The following is a 14,929-nucleotide window of genomic DNA, read 5'->3' as shown; positions in this document are numbered from 1 at the left end:
AGTGTCCTGCATGTTTTCTGTGTATAGCTGTCTTTTAACGCATACAGAATTCATTCGAAATCATTGATTTCTCCAATTAACAAGGGTCCCTTTTTGAACCTGCCAGAAGCATTCTTTCAATATAACAGATTTACTCCGGGGAAAGGCAGCATGACATTGAGAGTAGCTCAAGCTTTCAGCACCCGTATCGGACTGCGTGTATGCAGACACCGCTCAGAATCCCCTGTAAGATTCTCCCTCAATTCCGTTTTTCAGTGCTTTAGCTCTTTCAAAAGGCTTCGCTTTGCTAGTCACAATCCAAGGCTCATGACAGCATTTGAAAACATTCGCCACTGCGTTGGCCGGGAATCGAACCCGGGTTAACTGCTTGGAAGGCAGCTATGCTCACCACTGTACCACCAACGCACACCCACAGGAAGCCTGCAGGACACCACCAGAGAATGCTTTTTTTAATTTTTTTTTTATTAAACAGAATTTACAAATACAAATACAACAAGAGGATCAGAGTCATGTACAAGAGAAAAAAAACGCAGCAGAAAAAAGCATTTAACTACCAGAGGTAATTAAGTAATTATGTGATCAAATTGTATATTTTACACGTATCATATTTTCCTTGCTTTAATATTTCTCAATTATTTATAAACTTTAGTTTCAACATGCATGCGTTTCCTGTAAAAAATAAAACTCAGCACACAGTTTTTCTTTTAACAACATTTCGAGTACCTCTGGCATTCATGAAAAAGACATACACAAAAGCAAATAACTAACTCTAAGACTGTCTAAACTATTGAGTTTTTCAAAGAACCAGAACTATAACAGTCCTTAACACTTAACTACACCATTCCAAACTAACACTAAAGAAACACTAGTATATACTGGTATAACAAATATAACCAAACATAATCATTAACTGAGCAGTCACTGGGAGCAAATCTCCTTCCCGTCCACAAAGGCCCTCGCTCCCACAAAGTAGGCTCTCCTCCCCTCTCTTCTGGCAGCTTCAACCTGGGGCCACAGCTGGTTCCTGGTGCTCCTGTCCGCGGCAGACAGGTCCTCTGCAAACCTCAGTTTGTTCCCATTCAAATACTCATTCCCCCTCGCCGCTCGCCACAGCATGTCCCTCGCCGTCCTCTTGGTGAACTGTATTATAATCGATCTGGGGCGCACTTGCCCAGACATGTTCGCTCTCCCGAGCCTGTGAACAAAGTCAATGGCCGATATTACGTCCTCCTGGTCCGGCAGGGTCCTTTTACAGATACCCTTCACTGTTGCAACAAGGTCCTTATCACGTTCCTCTTTAACTCCAAATAATTTTAAATTCCATCATCGACGGTATCTATCTACATCGTTCACTTTCAATTCAAGTTCTTTAATATGCTTTTCTTGTTTGGTATTTACTTGTTTAAGAACTTTTACTTCACTCTTTAAGTCTTCAACCTCTTTAAACACACAGTCCATGGACTTTTTAAGACTTTCGATTGCGACTGTATTAGATCGAATCATTTCCTTCAGCTCACCCAAGCTCTGTGCCATCATGTTGAAGATGTTGGTCTGGAGCTCCTCCAGCGTCAGGTCGCCCCTTCCTCTCTTGGCTGCCGGGGTTTTCACAGGTGTGCTGGGCAGGGACTCCGGCTCTTCCTCTGGCAGCTGAGTCTCACTTGGGCTGCGAACGCTCGCGTACGAGCGCATCTCCAGCACTCTTTCCACGTCCCCTCCAGCTGCTTCACTTTTCCCTTTAGTTGCCATCAATTTTCTTGTAGTGCTATACATATACGATTGAGGTTTCTTAGACTTCTCCTTCGAAGACCCAGCACTCTCTTTTCTTTTCCCAGTGTTACTCATATCGAAATTCTTAAACCTAAAAAAAATCGTTTTTTTTTCTTTCAATTATAACTGAAGTTTAAACAAGTAGTGTTAAGTCCTTATTTTTCTGTAGTCAAAAAAAGCAAAAATTAACATTCAGGTCATGAAAAACTCAAAAAAAAATCCTCAACCACTAAACTTTACCTCCCACCTGAGCGCCATCTTGAACGCCCCTACCACCAGAGAATGCTCACGATTTCGGAAGCTGTCTCCGGGACGTGCTGATTCCACACATCCTGAATAAATCATGATATTGTTAGTTGCTGTAGCTAGACGTTCAAATGAGTTTCATGGCCAGATGGACTGTTTCCTCCAGCGGTATAGTATTGCAGTGAGACAGCACGATGCCTGCAAGACTATGTCACGCTAAACGCCACAGATTGTGTTTGTCCGTTCATGTCAGTCATCCTGCAGCCACGGGAAGTGGGACACAAACATGCCGCAATGCTTTCAAGACGTTAGGATTTGTTTGTGCAACATCCGAGAAGAGTACTTGTGGCTTGAATGTGAACTGTACGTGCCCGCCCCCTTTCCTCTGTAGTGCATGAGTTCCTCCCAGCATGCCCTTCGTCATTGTTCTGTCATCTTGTATTTAAAGGGTTGTATTTCTGCTGCTGAAAAGAATCAACGGCTTTCTTTGTTCCCAACGGAGCCCTTGTCTGTCATGAAATTCTTCAAAACCTCAAGCTAGAAGAAGACGACAAATATGAAGCGTTACAGCAACGACATGCCATGAGACAATTGATAACGATTTCCATAGGATCCCCGCGGTTGCCTGGCAACCGTCAGCTTTGCGCAGTGGCAGTATCGTAGCCTGTGAGGTTTAGCCGAGGCGGGATTATTGCTAGTTGAAAACTTTTCCCAATACCCCGCTTCCGCCGGTTTGCAATACAATCGGCGAAAGCAATTTTTGACAGTCTCGTTAGAGACTGAGCAAGGTGTTTAAAGACAGATTTGGTCATGGTGACATCATGGTAGAAAGAAGCGAGCTTGTTCCCAGTGGGCATTGATTCGTCGAATATACGTATATTTACGGTGAAATTACGGCTATACGTATATATACGTCGCCTCGAAGTATAATCAACGTCGAATTGCAACCGTAAAATTGACGACATTAACAAACGCATATATAACGTCGAAAACACATCTAACACAGTGCCTGAGGCTTTTTACTGTATGTATCGTGTGTGCCGCAACTAGGAGTATACGGCACTCTGCACAGTGTACGAAGTAAATTATTTTCGCAGCAATTAATTTACACGTGTATAATAAATATAGTAAATATAATAAATTAATTACTGCGAAAATAATTTACTTCGTACACTGTGCAGAGTGCCGTATACTCCTAGTTGCGGCACACACGATACATACAGTAAAAAGCCTCAGGCACTGTGTTAGATGTTTTTTCGACGTTATATATGCGTTTATTCATGTCGTCGATTTTACGGTTGCAATTCGACGTTGATTATACGTCGAGGCGACGTATATATACGTATAGCCGTAATTTCGCCGTAAATATACGTATATTCGACGAATCAATGCCCACAGCTTGGCATACAAGGGTTTTGCTGAGGGGGTCTTGCCACCTGCCTGAAAAAAAACAGTAAAATGTTTGAGTGCCTATAGAGTTTCTATTTTTATTTTCTTGACAAAAGTCCCCCATCAGTGCGCGGTGCCCGAGGAAAAATCTGTAGGGGGGCGTCTGAAATTCTGAGGGGGGAGTGATATTTCGGTTGAAACGGAGCTGTACGGTGCAGCTACCCAAATGAAATCTCGCAGCTATGCCATTGATTAGTGCTTCATGATAGAAGATAACGACTAGCAATCTGGTATTTGCGATGAAGTTCAGTTTCACATTTTTCGTCACTCTCAAGGTTTGTATTGCCTGGAGCGAAAAGTACCATAAGCGTTCATTTTTGCAGCTACATGGACGTTCTGAATCGTTAAGAAAAAAATGTTGTAAAACCAACAGAAAGCACAGACTGCTATAACTAGTCCTAGTTATATAACGATTTTAAGTATAATGATAAACTACTGCAAGGAATCGGTCCACCTGAGCAAACAGGATCGTAATGTTGACACTCAATAATATGTGCAGTTCCTGGACGGATAGCCCTCCTGCCCATCAAACAGACTGAGTGACTGTTCGTGTCATTTAGTGTTGTCTGACCATTGACAAAGTACAACTATTTTTTTAGGGTGCAAATTAAGTTAGGTAAAACTTTTTGCCCAAAACTGAAGGGGCGACATTCCCCCCTCCCCCCGTGATGCCAGGCCTGTCCCCATCCTATTCCATAATGTCATTATATATAATACCATACAACAGTGACCGATCCTTACTTATTGCATGCGTTAAAATTGCACATCAGCTCATAGCAGCGATGTATTATCAATGTTAAATTTCAACCATAATATCGACAACATTAATAAACGCATACATTGAGAAAATATCGAACCCAGCATATTTTCCGGTTATATACCACAATGCATTGCTAGTATTCGTTGGTCACCATTTTGGACACGTTTTTCAAACGTAGAAGTATATCCGAAAATATCTCAGCAATCCTCTTTTGACGAGTAAGTATGAACAATAATAATACTATCTGAATACATACAGATCTTTCTTAATATTATTTTGATTAAAATAGTATGTGAATAAGCAAAAAAATGGCACATAAAATAGTGTGAATGGGGAAGATGACACAAAATCGTTTTGCCGTTTCTCTTATTCTTATTCTATGTTGTACTTTCAAACTTTGGGTACTCTTTAATTAGGACAGACTTTATTGCTCAACTGCTATGATGCAAGCCAAATTTTATACATTTATTTCAGCTTTGAGCTTAGTAAACCGTTCATTTTTTAGATTATACTAAAGAAGATATTAATCATTAATTATTTGGGAAGTAATATTATATAATTTTCTCCTAGCTGCGGTGCTGAAGTCCCACCCTACATCAACAGAAAAAGAAATAAAGGAGCACGCAATGTGTTACTTGAAGAATGCATATGCAAGGCAGGGGGCCAAGAGATCTGGACTCTGAAAATAATAGGTTTTTGGTTCTAACTGTTAGGACAATTAGACAGGGTTTGCAAATAGTGGACAAAAATCGTCTTAACTTCCATTGTAATATTTTATATTTTATGTAATATTTTTTTCTTGGAAATATAGAAGTTGTACATTTTAAAATGTATATTTGAATCAAAATGTGGTTTTGAGTTAGTGTGTTAATGTAATTAGTTTTGTGTTTGTCATTACTATACTGTATATTGCCATGTTACCAGAATTTGAAGCTGAAGTTTAAGACTAGTTGTGTTTTTTATGATTATTGCCCATATGTTGATTGTTGATTGATTGTATACAATGTATAATTTGAAATACATATGTTTCAGGTGTGAATGTGTATTTTCAGAATACATTTCTAAACCTAATCATTGGCTTGTTTTACTTGTTTCTACACCTATAAAATCTATCTTTGATGTATAATAGACCTCTACCCATATACGTATAATAGACCTCTAATGTTATCCCTATAATAGACCTCTAACCATATACGTATAATAGACCTCTAAAGTTATCCGGAACTCCAACCATATATGTATAATAGTCCTCTAAATTTATCCGTATAATAGAACTCCAACCATTTATGTATAATGAACGTCTAAATATAGACGTATAATTGACGTTTAACTTTAGACGTATATTAGAATTTCATTCTAGACGAATTGTAGACCACATTTAGACGTCTAAGATATGCGTTTAATAGACGTATATTATACGTCTTTTGCCCAATGGGTTACGTCTCAACAGAAACGCTCTTTAGCTCTTTCAGCGTTATGCAGAGAACATCGTCTGTCGAGATCATTTTTAGTCAGCGCGAAACGCCGTGTGCTGTCAGTTTGATTTCATATTGCTCGTAGCGGCGCCTGGCTTTTGTCTGTCAAACGTTAGGTTGCGCTTCTTCATGCTGCAATGAGTGGAGCTTTATAAACGTCTGTACTTACTGCGCCCCATAAGAAATCGTTTGTCCCCGTTCAAAAGAGATTGTGCGATGTCCTGCAGCAAACCTTTGACAGTTTGAAAAGAGGAATTTATTCTGCTTCCTGTGCGTGCAGTAGTTACAAAGTTGAACGCCTTTACACGATCTGCTGCAGTTTTCAGTGGGCGGGCTTTGTCAAATGGTTTGGAAAAACGCACTGTGTTTCGGCTCGGGAAACATCATGAGCAGTGTCCTGCATGTTTTCTGTGTATAGCTGTCTTTTAACGCATACAGAATTAATTCGAAATCATTGATTTCTCCAATTAACAAGGGTCCCTTAAAGGATGAGTCAAAGTAACGTCTAATCGGATTAGTTTCCTTAGAGCTGGTTCAGAGTTTGCTCAAGAGTTTACCTTTCACAGATGCGCAAAGAAGAATGTTGGGGGTGCACGCTTCAAGGCGCCTTACAGCTGTAGGGATTGATTCGAGACGATTCGTGGCGTGTGCTCGTTCCCATATACCGTACGACCTGGGGTGCAGTGCTAGGATGACGTACAATACCGCTTGGGCACGTAACAGCGTTATATGCAAGTGCGGGACGTGAGGGTTTTCGTTTGTTCGTTTTGTTTTGCTCTGCTTTGCTTTGTTTTGCTTTCCATCGCGTTGGTAAGAGCGTAAATAAAAAGACGATTCCTGTGTCTACCACTAATGTAAGAGCTATTTCAAGTGCGACGTGGTGCGGCTTTTCAAATGCTTGTGGGCATTTCTCTGTTGTTGATTCTTTTTTTGTGTGTAACAAAGTGGCATGTCCGGACGGGGAGACTTTATCATTCCGACATGAAGCCACCCTTAAGTCCTCTGAGGCGTGTCTGTCTGCAAGGCTTGTATTTTGGAAATGTTTTTTTGAAACGGAGAACGACTTTGAAATAGGCTTCCGCCGGCGCCTCGCGATCCAGGTAAGATTGTAGCAAGAACGCAGCGGCGGTGGGGCTTGCTGTAGTCGTGGCTGAGTGGTTAAGGCAATGGACTAGAAATCCATTGGGGTCTCCCCGCACAGGTTCCAATCCTGTCGACTACGTTGTCCGCCTTCAGTCGGTGTGTTTCGGCACAAGCAAAGAAGCGCGCCTCCTTGCTGTTCCTGGTGGTTTTAAAACGCCCAATCGCTTGTACCTGCTGCCTTGGAAATAAGTTCTTCAGCGTCCGCAAATGGCATTTTGCAGCTGGAAGCAGATGTCGACGCGTTTTGCACAGAGCACCAAAAAAGCGTCTTTTTTGAAGGCCCAGGCACTGAGCATTGGTGGTTCAGTGGTAGAATTCTCGCCTGCCACGCGGGAGGCTTGGGTTCAATTCCCGGCCAATGCAGTGGCTTTTGCAGCGAGCGGCTCCATCACTTGCATCCCCTTGCAACTTGCAACTAAAAACCCACTGAAGCTAAGCAGGTGTGAGCCAGGTCAGTACCTGGATAAGGATGAGCTACAGGGAAAAACAAAGCTTCCAGCTGGAAGCGGTGTTAATGGTGCCGGCGGGGGGGCGCTCACCCTGAGGTCTGTGCGGGTCCCAATGCCCCAGTATAGTGACGGAGATGCTGTGTTGTAAAAGGGCGCTGACTTTTGGATGAGATGTAAAACCGAGGTCACAGCGCTCTGTGGTCATTCAAAATGACCACCAAAACCTTTGACAAAAGCTCTTGGTAATTGATGGTCTTCAATAATGCTTCTCCTTTAGGTACATTTTAAATCAGCTGAAAAATGCTGTGAAATGGGGGGGCACTTCAGGCCAGTGTAGGATTTGGGTTACAAGAACCATGAAACTGCACGAGAAAGCCCGTACACTGAATTACACGGCTTTCTATTCAAAGGAGGACAAAAGAAATTCCCTGAGTTTGATTTTTTGCAGCACAGAGAGGAGCACTGTCGTGAGGCCGGTTAGCTCAGTTGGTTAGAGCGTGGTGCTAATAACGCCAAGGTCTAGGTCTAGGTCCAGGTCCCTGTTTGTGAAACAGGCAAATGACTGTCTCAGGGGCCCATTCCTCATTCTCAAGACACATGTATGCAGTATGTACACCATGCATTGAGCAATAGGGACTGAATACACCACAGGTAAGGTTAGAAGTCATTCTGAGGTGCCACATGTGAGGGATACAGCTAGGCATCCGAAATGTAGGGTTTGAGACCCTTCAGGAGTATTGCATCCTTTGAGACAGACCCGTGCATGTTAAACAAATAAAAATAAAAGCTTAAGTTTTGTATTTATCTTGTACCATAGAACATGATTTTCTTTGTATTTCAAGCCCACAAAGCGTCCAAATGACGCACTACATGATATAAGGAAGATTATCACATGCATATCGGTATTATCTTTCTTATGAAAATGCATTCCTTTCATTACCTTTTACTTTTTAAAATGAACTCAAATTGAGTATAATGTAATAATTTAAGTAGAATAGATTCTAATAATATAATGATCCAGTGTTTTGCACTACTTCACTGCTTCACTGCTCTATGCCATCTGGAAATAAATCCTCAGACTGCTTACTGCCCTGGGCATGTACCAATAAATTAAAGGAGCACATCTGTTTATCACTGCGTTGAAGCAGGAGACACACAGTCTCTGCAAACACATCCTAAATACAGTGTTCCAGCACCTTTGACCTCATCCAGAACGTATCAATCCTTGAAAGGGATTGCTGTCCGAATGCACATCTGAATCCCAAACAGAATCTCTAGTAAAATACGATCATTTGTGAAACAGGCAAATGACTGTCTCAGGGGCCCATTCCTCATTGTCAGACACATGTATGGAATGCTTTCACCGTGCATTGAGCAATAGGGATTAAAAACACCGCAGGTAAGGTTAGATGTCATGTTCTATGATCATTTCTTTCAGCATTAGGGACTAAATATACTAAACGTATGATGCTAAAATGTTATTTTCACATATATTAATGTAATAAATGATTGCTTATGCTTTATAAACAAATCTAATTAAAATAAAAGCTTAAGTTTTGTATTTATCTTGTACCATAGAACATGATTTGCTTTGTATTTCAAGCCCACAAAGTGTCCAAATGTTCTATGATCATTTCTTTCAGCATTAGGGACTAAATATACCAAACGTATGATGCTAAAATCCTGAAAAAAGGATGTGCTCCATCTCGTCAGTAGATTGGATTCCAAAACTGATTTGGGTCAATATACATTACCTTTGAAATTAAAGTACAGTCTACTGTTGGGAACCATCAACTTAGAAAGCATTGGCCTTCCCTGGGGGTCAGGTAGGTGCAAAAGATAAACCTTTATCCTATCTTTATCTTAAGATAAGTGGCCAAGCAGTATTTTTCCAAGTTTCACCAAGCACATCATGTTGCCATAGTAGACAAAGTTTTATAAAATGTTAAATAACTTTTAAAAAAAGTATCTTGGTCTTACAGTACTGTACAAGGTGAATTAAACTGTCCCTGGTAATAAAAAGTAATTAGAAGCATCTCAGAAACTTTATCTCTAGAAACATTAGCTGTTTTATATCATGTAATTTAGTGTGATGTTGTCAGAATTCAAGGACATTATCACACACAGAAATTGGTTCAGTTAAATCTAAAAAACACAGCTAAACATGGGTTTAAATGTAACAGAAGTCTTACCTCTTGTCAAAAGATTTAATTCAAGAAGCGATGTAATAAATGATTGCTTATGCTTTATAAAGAAGCTTAAGTTTTGTATTTATCTTGTACCATAGAACATGATTTTCTTTGTATTTGAAGCCCACAAAGCGTCCAAATGATGCACTACATGATATAAGGAAGATTATCACATGCATATCGGTATTATCTTTCTTATGAAAATGCATTCCTTTCATTACCTTTTACTTTTTAAAATGAACTCAAATTGTGTATAATGTAATAATTTAAGTAGAATAGATTCAGGTAGGAAATATAGAGTCATGATGTTTATGGCTGACATCATTTCACATGTGTGAATTTTAAGCTAAGAAATAAAAACATTTACAATGAAGATACCATTGCTTAATTTTAAATGCCTTTAAAAAATAAATACCTCCTGAGAATAATTTGCCACTCCCAGATCCTTGGTAAGGTACTGTTTGAATCCAATCAGGAGAGGAGCATCCAGGGAGTGCTTTCTATAGAGTCCAGCTTGGGCCACTCTCTTCCGGCCTGCTGATACTTTTTAACTACTCAGGGCCTGTAAGGATATAAAACACCGGTTTAAACATTTTATACCTATAAGACAAATTAGAATTTTAGTAAAAAATAGATACATCTGAAAAATAAAAAAGTCTTACTGCTGATAGAGTTCTTCAGAGCTCACATCTTCCCCTTCCTTATCCGCTTCTGTTTCAGTTTCTAGAGCAGCCTCTGGCATCTCTTCCTCCTGGACAGCGGCCTCTTGCTCAGGGCCGCTGGAATGCAGGTAGATTCTTTTCAACATGCTTTTACATAATATGTTGTAACAATGATTTCAAAAAGAAACTACAGAAGCCTTACAGATTAAAAATATCTCACCTTGCCAATGTGTCTTCAGGCTTCCCATGTACAAAAAGGCCCAAGGACTCTAGCAGTCTTACAACCACTATCCTGTTTGCCTCACCAGACACGATCTCTATTCTGTGGTAATCCACGATGACCCCGTTCTTCAGGTGATTCATCATGTCCTCCCTCGCCTGTTGAGAGGCCATCCTGATCTTTTCTGCCGTGGCGTGCTTCATACACGCCCTCTTCAAGTGAGCAGGAAGCTGATCAAGAGTATTCAGGTACATCTTGCACACCAGGGGAATCCGCGCGGGTTTCCTTTGAAAATAAATAATACCATCTGTGTATAGAAACAAGCTAAGACTGATTTCTTAAATTATCCTTAATTTTCTCTCTCATAGTTTGAGCATAATGATTTTATTGCATTTATATAAGAATTGCTCATTGCTCCTAAATAAATAATGGTTTCATAAAAAAATGAACACTTACTTGGTCTCAGTCACAGACTTTCCAAAAGAAGCCATTGTGGAGTTCAGCAACTGCAGGTCCTAGAAGTGGGGAAGGAATTTTAAAAGAGAAATTGAATTACAATACAGAAGGAATGGCTGAGGGTTCACTGAAATATATAAATATACAAATTCCAAAGACTGAGTCCATATAGAAACAACTACCTTTCATTTTCAGTATAAGAAAAAAAAAAACATTATCTTCCAAAGCATCATAAAATTGTCCCTTCTTCCAGACTCTACTTCTCTCTTGTAGTAGTATAGCAGACCTTTCCAGGTGAGCAGATCACAGAGTCTGAAATGAGCTTCCTCCATCAAGCAAAGTACCTGAACATGACTCTGTCTTCATAAAAGCGCCCCTGTAATAAAGAAATTAAATCCGAAATCAAGAGGGCAGTTGCCTACTGAAATACAAGAAGTCATCAATTTTAACCTAGCAACACATTAAAGGCTGCATCTATACAAATACGATTCTAGAAATGCTCACCAGATTACGTTTTAAGAAGGAACTGCGCCTCAGGTTCCGCCGAGATCTTAACTCGGATGGCAGGATTCAGAGTCCGGAGTGCGGACTGATGGCGCACGGAGGGTCCATATACTGTGGATCCCTCAGTGATCTTCCGCGTATTCAAACCGCCAGCGTGTGACTCCCCTGTCCCCGTGACCTCATTGCTCTGCTCTCTCCTCTGTGCAGCTGAGCCCGACTCACGGTAAAATGGAAAAAAATATGCCCTCGACGTGAGATTTATTCTGGAGCGAGCCAGTGTTGCGCATAGCTGCCTTCAAAGCAGTTAACCCAGGTTCGATTCCCGGCAAACGCAGTTGCGAATGTTTTCAAATGCTGTCATGAGCCTTGGATTGTGACTAGCAAAGCGAAGCCTTTTGAAAGAGCTAAAGCACTGCAAAACGGAATTGAAGGAGAATCTTACAGGGGATTCTGAGCAGCGTCTGCATACATGCAGTCAGATAAAGGTGCTGAAAGCTTGAGCTACTCTCAATGTCATGCTGCCCTTCCCCGGAGTAAATCTGTTACATTGAAAGAATGCTTCTGGCAGGTTCAAAAAGGGACCCTTGTTAATTGGAGAAATCAATGATTTCGAATGAATTCTGTATGCGTTAAAAGACAGCTATACACAGAAAACATGCAGGACACTGCTCATGATGTTTCCCGAGCCGAAACACAGTGCGTTTTTCCAAGCCATTTGACAAAGCCCACCCACTGAAAACTGCAGCAGATCGTGTAAAGACGTTCAACTTTGTAACTACTGCACGCACAGGAAGCAGAATAAATTCCTCTTTTCAAACTGTCAAAGGTTTGCTTTGCGAACGCTGCAGGACATCGCACAATCTCTTTTGAATGGGGACAAACGATTTCTTATGGGGCGCAGTAAGTACAGACGTTTAAAATGCTCCACTCATGCCGACGATGCAGCATGAAGAAGCGCAACCTAACGTTTGACAGACAAAAGCCAGGCGCCGCTATGAGCAATATGAAATCATACTGACAGCACACGGCGTTTCGCGCTGACACAAAAGTAATCTCGACAGACGCTGTTCTCTGCATAAAGCTGAAAGAGCTAAAGAGCGTTCCTGTTGACACGTAACAAGCTCGTTTCTTTCTACCATGATATCACCGTGACCAAATCTGTCTTTAAACACGTTGCTCAGTCTCTGACAAGACTGTCAAAAATTGCTTTCGCCGATTGTATTGCAAACCGGCGGAAGCGGGGTATTGGGAAAAGTTTTCAACTAGCAATAATCGCGCCTCGGCTAAACCTCACAGGCTACGATACTGCCACTGCGCAAAGCTGACGGTTGCCAGGCAACCGCGGGGATCCTATGGATATCGTTATCGATCGTCTCATGGCATGTCGTTGCTATAACGCTTCATATTTGTCGTCTTCTTCTTCTTCTAGCTTGAGGTTTTGAAGAATTTCATGACAGACAAGGGCTCCGTTGGGAACAAAGGGCGTTGTGAGAAAACCGTTGCTTATTTTCAGCAGCAGAAATACAACCCTTTAAATACAAGATGACAGAACAATGACGAAGGGCATGCCGGGAGGAACTCATGCACTACAGAGGAAAGGGGGCGGGCACGTACAGTTCACATTCAAGCCACAAGTACTCTTCTTGGATGTTGCACAAACAAATCCTAACGTCTTGAAAGCATTGCAGCATGTTTGTGTCCCACTTCCCGTGGCTGCGGGACGACTGACACGAACGGACAAACACAATCTGTGGCGTTTAGCATGACATAGTCTTGCAGGCATCGTGCTGTCTCACTGCAATATTATACCGCTGGAGGAAACAGTCCATCTGGCCATGAAACTCATTTGAACGTCTAGCTACAGCAACTAACAATATCATGATTTATTCAGGATGTGTGGAATCAGCACGTCCCGGAGACAGCTTCCGAAATCGTGAGCATTCTCTGGTGGTAGGGGCGTTCAAGATGGCGCTCAGGTGGGAGGTAAAGTTTAGTGGTTGGGGAGTTTTTTTGAGTTTTTCATGACCTGAATGTTAATTTTTGCTTTTTTTGACTACAGAAAAATAAGGACTTAACACTAGTTGTTTAAACTTCAGTTTTAATTGAAAGAAAAAAAAACGATTTTTTTTTAGGTTTAAAAAGTCCGATATGAGTAACACTGGGAAAAGAAAAGAGAGTGCTGGGTCTTCGAAGGAGAACTCTAAGATACCTCAATCGTATATGTATAGCACTACAAAAAAATCGATGGCAACTAAAGGGAAAAGTGAAGCAGCTGCAGGGGCAGCAACAGGGCGGAGGCGCCGCGCGCCCGGCCGACGTGTTGGACCGGTGCGCTTTACGTGCTGAAATAAACACGCGACAGCCCCGAAATGTTTCCAGAGTGCTGTGCACTGAAGACTTGGCTGGTGCTCCTCTGTGCAGATTGTTGGTGCTCCTCCAGTGCGGGACGAGCCAACACAAGGGAGCGCATTCGCCAACATCCAGGCACGCAATGCGATTTGGAAAGCAGCTCCTTTCCAAAGAGTTGCACACGAACGATCCTTCAGTCCCGCTCGGGGGGCACGGAACCCCCGCCACACACAGCTTCAAGTAGCGAGTCAGGCGCTGGGGCTTTCGCTTACGGCCACACCACCCTGAACACACCCCATCTCGTCTGATCTTGGAAGCTAAGCAGCGTTGGGCCTGGTTAGTACTTGGATGGGGGACTGCCCGGGAATACCAGGTGCTGTAAGCTTTTCCTCTCCCGGCCAGCAGGGGTCGCCGTTGGTGCCGTAGGCTTTGGGAGGAAAACCTGCAGGATGGAAAGGTGATCTATAGCCTCATCTCTAGAGATGTTTTGTTGCTGTGGCATGTGTGTGACCCATGTTCAAAAAAAAAAACCTGTCTGTAAAACGAATATCGAAGCTGCCTCTAAATCTGCAAATTAATATGAGTCGATAAACCACTCGTTTTTCGTATAACTAGACATATATTCATTTGTTACCGATTTCATTCATTGAGCACGGATACAATAGAGGTACAGCCATTCACTGTTTGACATGTCTGCACTGGTACAGAACCGAGCAATCAGAAAACGGGTGAAACTGTCTTTAGACTCAGCATACAGTACCGAGGCCCCCCATGACCAAATAAAGGCTAACCTCGATAATCAGCCTAAAGAACGCAGACTACAGGAAAACGACTGACTTTGAAAAGGGAATGAACGTCCGGAAGGAGTAGTGGAACTAGCTTGAGATGCTTCTCCGGACCCCTAACTAAAAGCCAGCGAGAACCAGCAGCGGCGTCCACTCCTGTCGAACCGGGATCCTTCCGCAGCCACGCAGCTCATTGTGTCCTAACCCTCCCGTATCTGATTTTGGACCAAGCACATCAGGGGAGAGCGCGAACGCAGTCCCCCACTATCAGAAATTATGCAGTCGAGATTCCCACATTTGGGGAATTCGCAGGGGTCAGCACAGCCGGAGTGCAATGGCCGAGCCTCGCCCTGGGTGAACCTCCTTCTTGATCAAGGTATCTCCCCTGCCAGGTAAGTATGAGTTAAACAGGCCCCTGCAAGTGGCCCGCACCCACAGCACAAGTCGCGCAGCCTAGGCCACCTCCTCGCCCCGC

At 42.2% G+C, this 14,929-nt stretch overlaps 6 non-coding genes across 6 annotated transcripts; 3 read left to right on the top strand and 3 right to left on the bottom strand.

The window, feature by feature from the left end:
- Positions 1-333: 333 nt before the first annotated feature.
- trnag-ucc (transfer RNA glycine (anticodon UCC)) lies at positions 334-405 on the bottom strand. The gene has a single exon. It is a non-coding gene; the product is annotated as a tRNA-Gly (tRNA).
- Positions 406-2,650: 2,245 nt separating this feature from the next.
- On the top strand, positions 2,651-2,792 carry LOC138237553 (U4 spliceosomal RNA). The gene has a single exon (XR_011189004.1). It is a non-coding gene; the product is annotated as a U4 spliceosomal RNA (small nuclear RNA).
- Positions 2,793-7,132: 4,340 nt separating this feature from the next.
- Positions 7,133-7,203, top strand: trnag-gcc (transfer RNA glycine (anticodon GCC)). The gene has a single exon. It is a non-coding gene; the product is annotated as a tRNA-Gly (tRNA).
- Positions 7,204-12,501: 5,298 nt separating this feature from the next.
- Positions 12,502-12,643, bottom strand: LOC138237550 (U4 spliceosomal RNA). The gene has a single exon (XR_011189001.1). It is a non-coding gene; the product is annotated as a U4 spliceosomal RNA (small nuclear RNA).
- Positions 12,644-13,935: 1,292 nt separating this feature from the next.
- Positions 13,936-14,054, top strand: LOC138237520 (5S ribosomal RNA). Its single transcript, XR_011188973.1, has one exon. It is a non-coding gene; the product is annotated as a 5S ribosomal RNA (ribosomal RNA).
- A 636-nt stretch (positions 14,055-14,690) lies between these two features.
- Positions 14,691-14,854, bottom strand: LOC138237538 (U1 spliceosomal RNA). The gene has a single exon (XR_011188989.1). It is a non-coding gene; the product is annotated as a U1 spliceosomal RNA (small nuclear RNA).
- Positions 14,855-14,929: the final 75 nt, after the last annotated feature.

Source organism: Lepisosteus oculatus, unplaced genomic scaffold (assembly GCF_040954835.1).
Source record: "Lepisosteus oculatus isolate fLepOcu1 unplaced genomic scaffold, fLepOcu1.hap2 HAP2_SCAFFOLD_99, whole genome shotgun sequence".
In the NCBI taxonomy this organism is placed as follows: Eukaryota; Metazoa; Chordata; class Actinopteri; order Semionotiformes; family Lepisosteidae; genus Lepisosteus; species Lepisosteus oculatus.
Note: the sequence above shows the minus strand (reverse complement) of the source record. Positions and strands in the feature narration are given on the sequence as shown.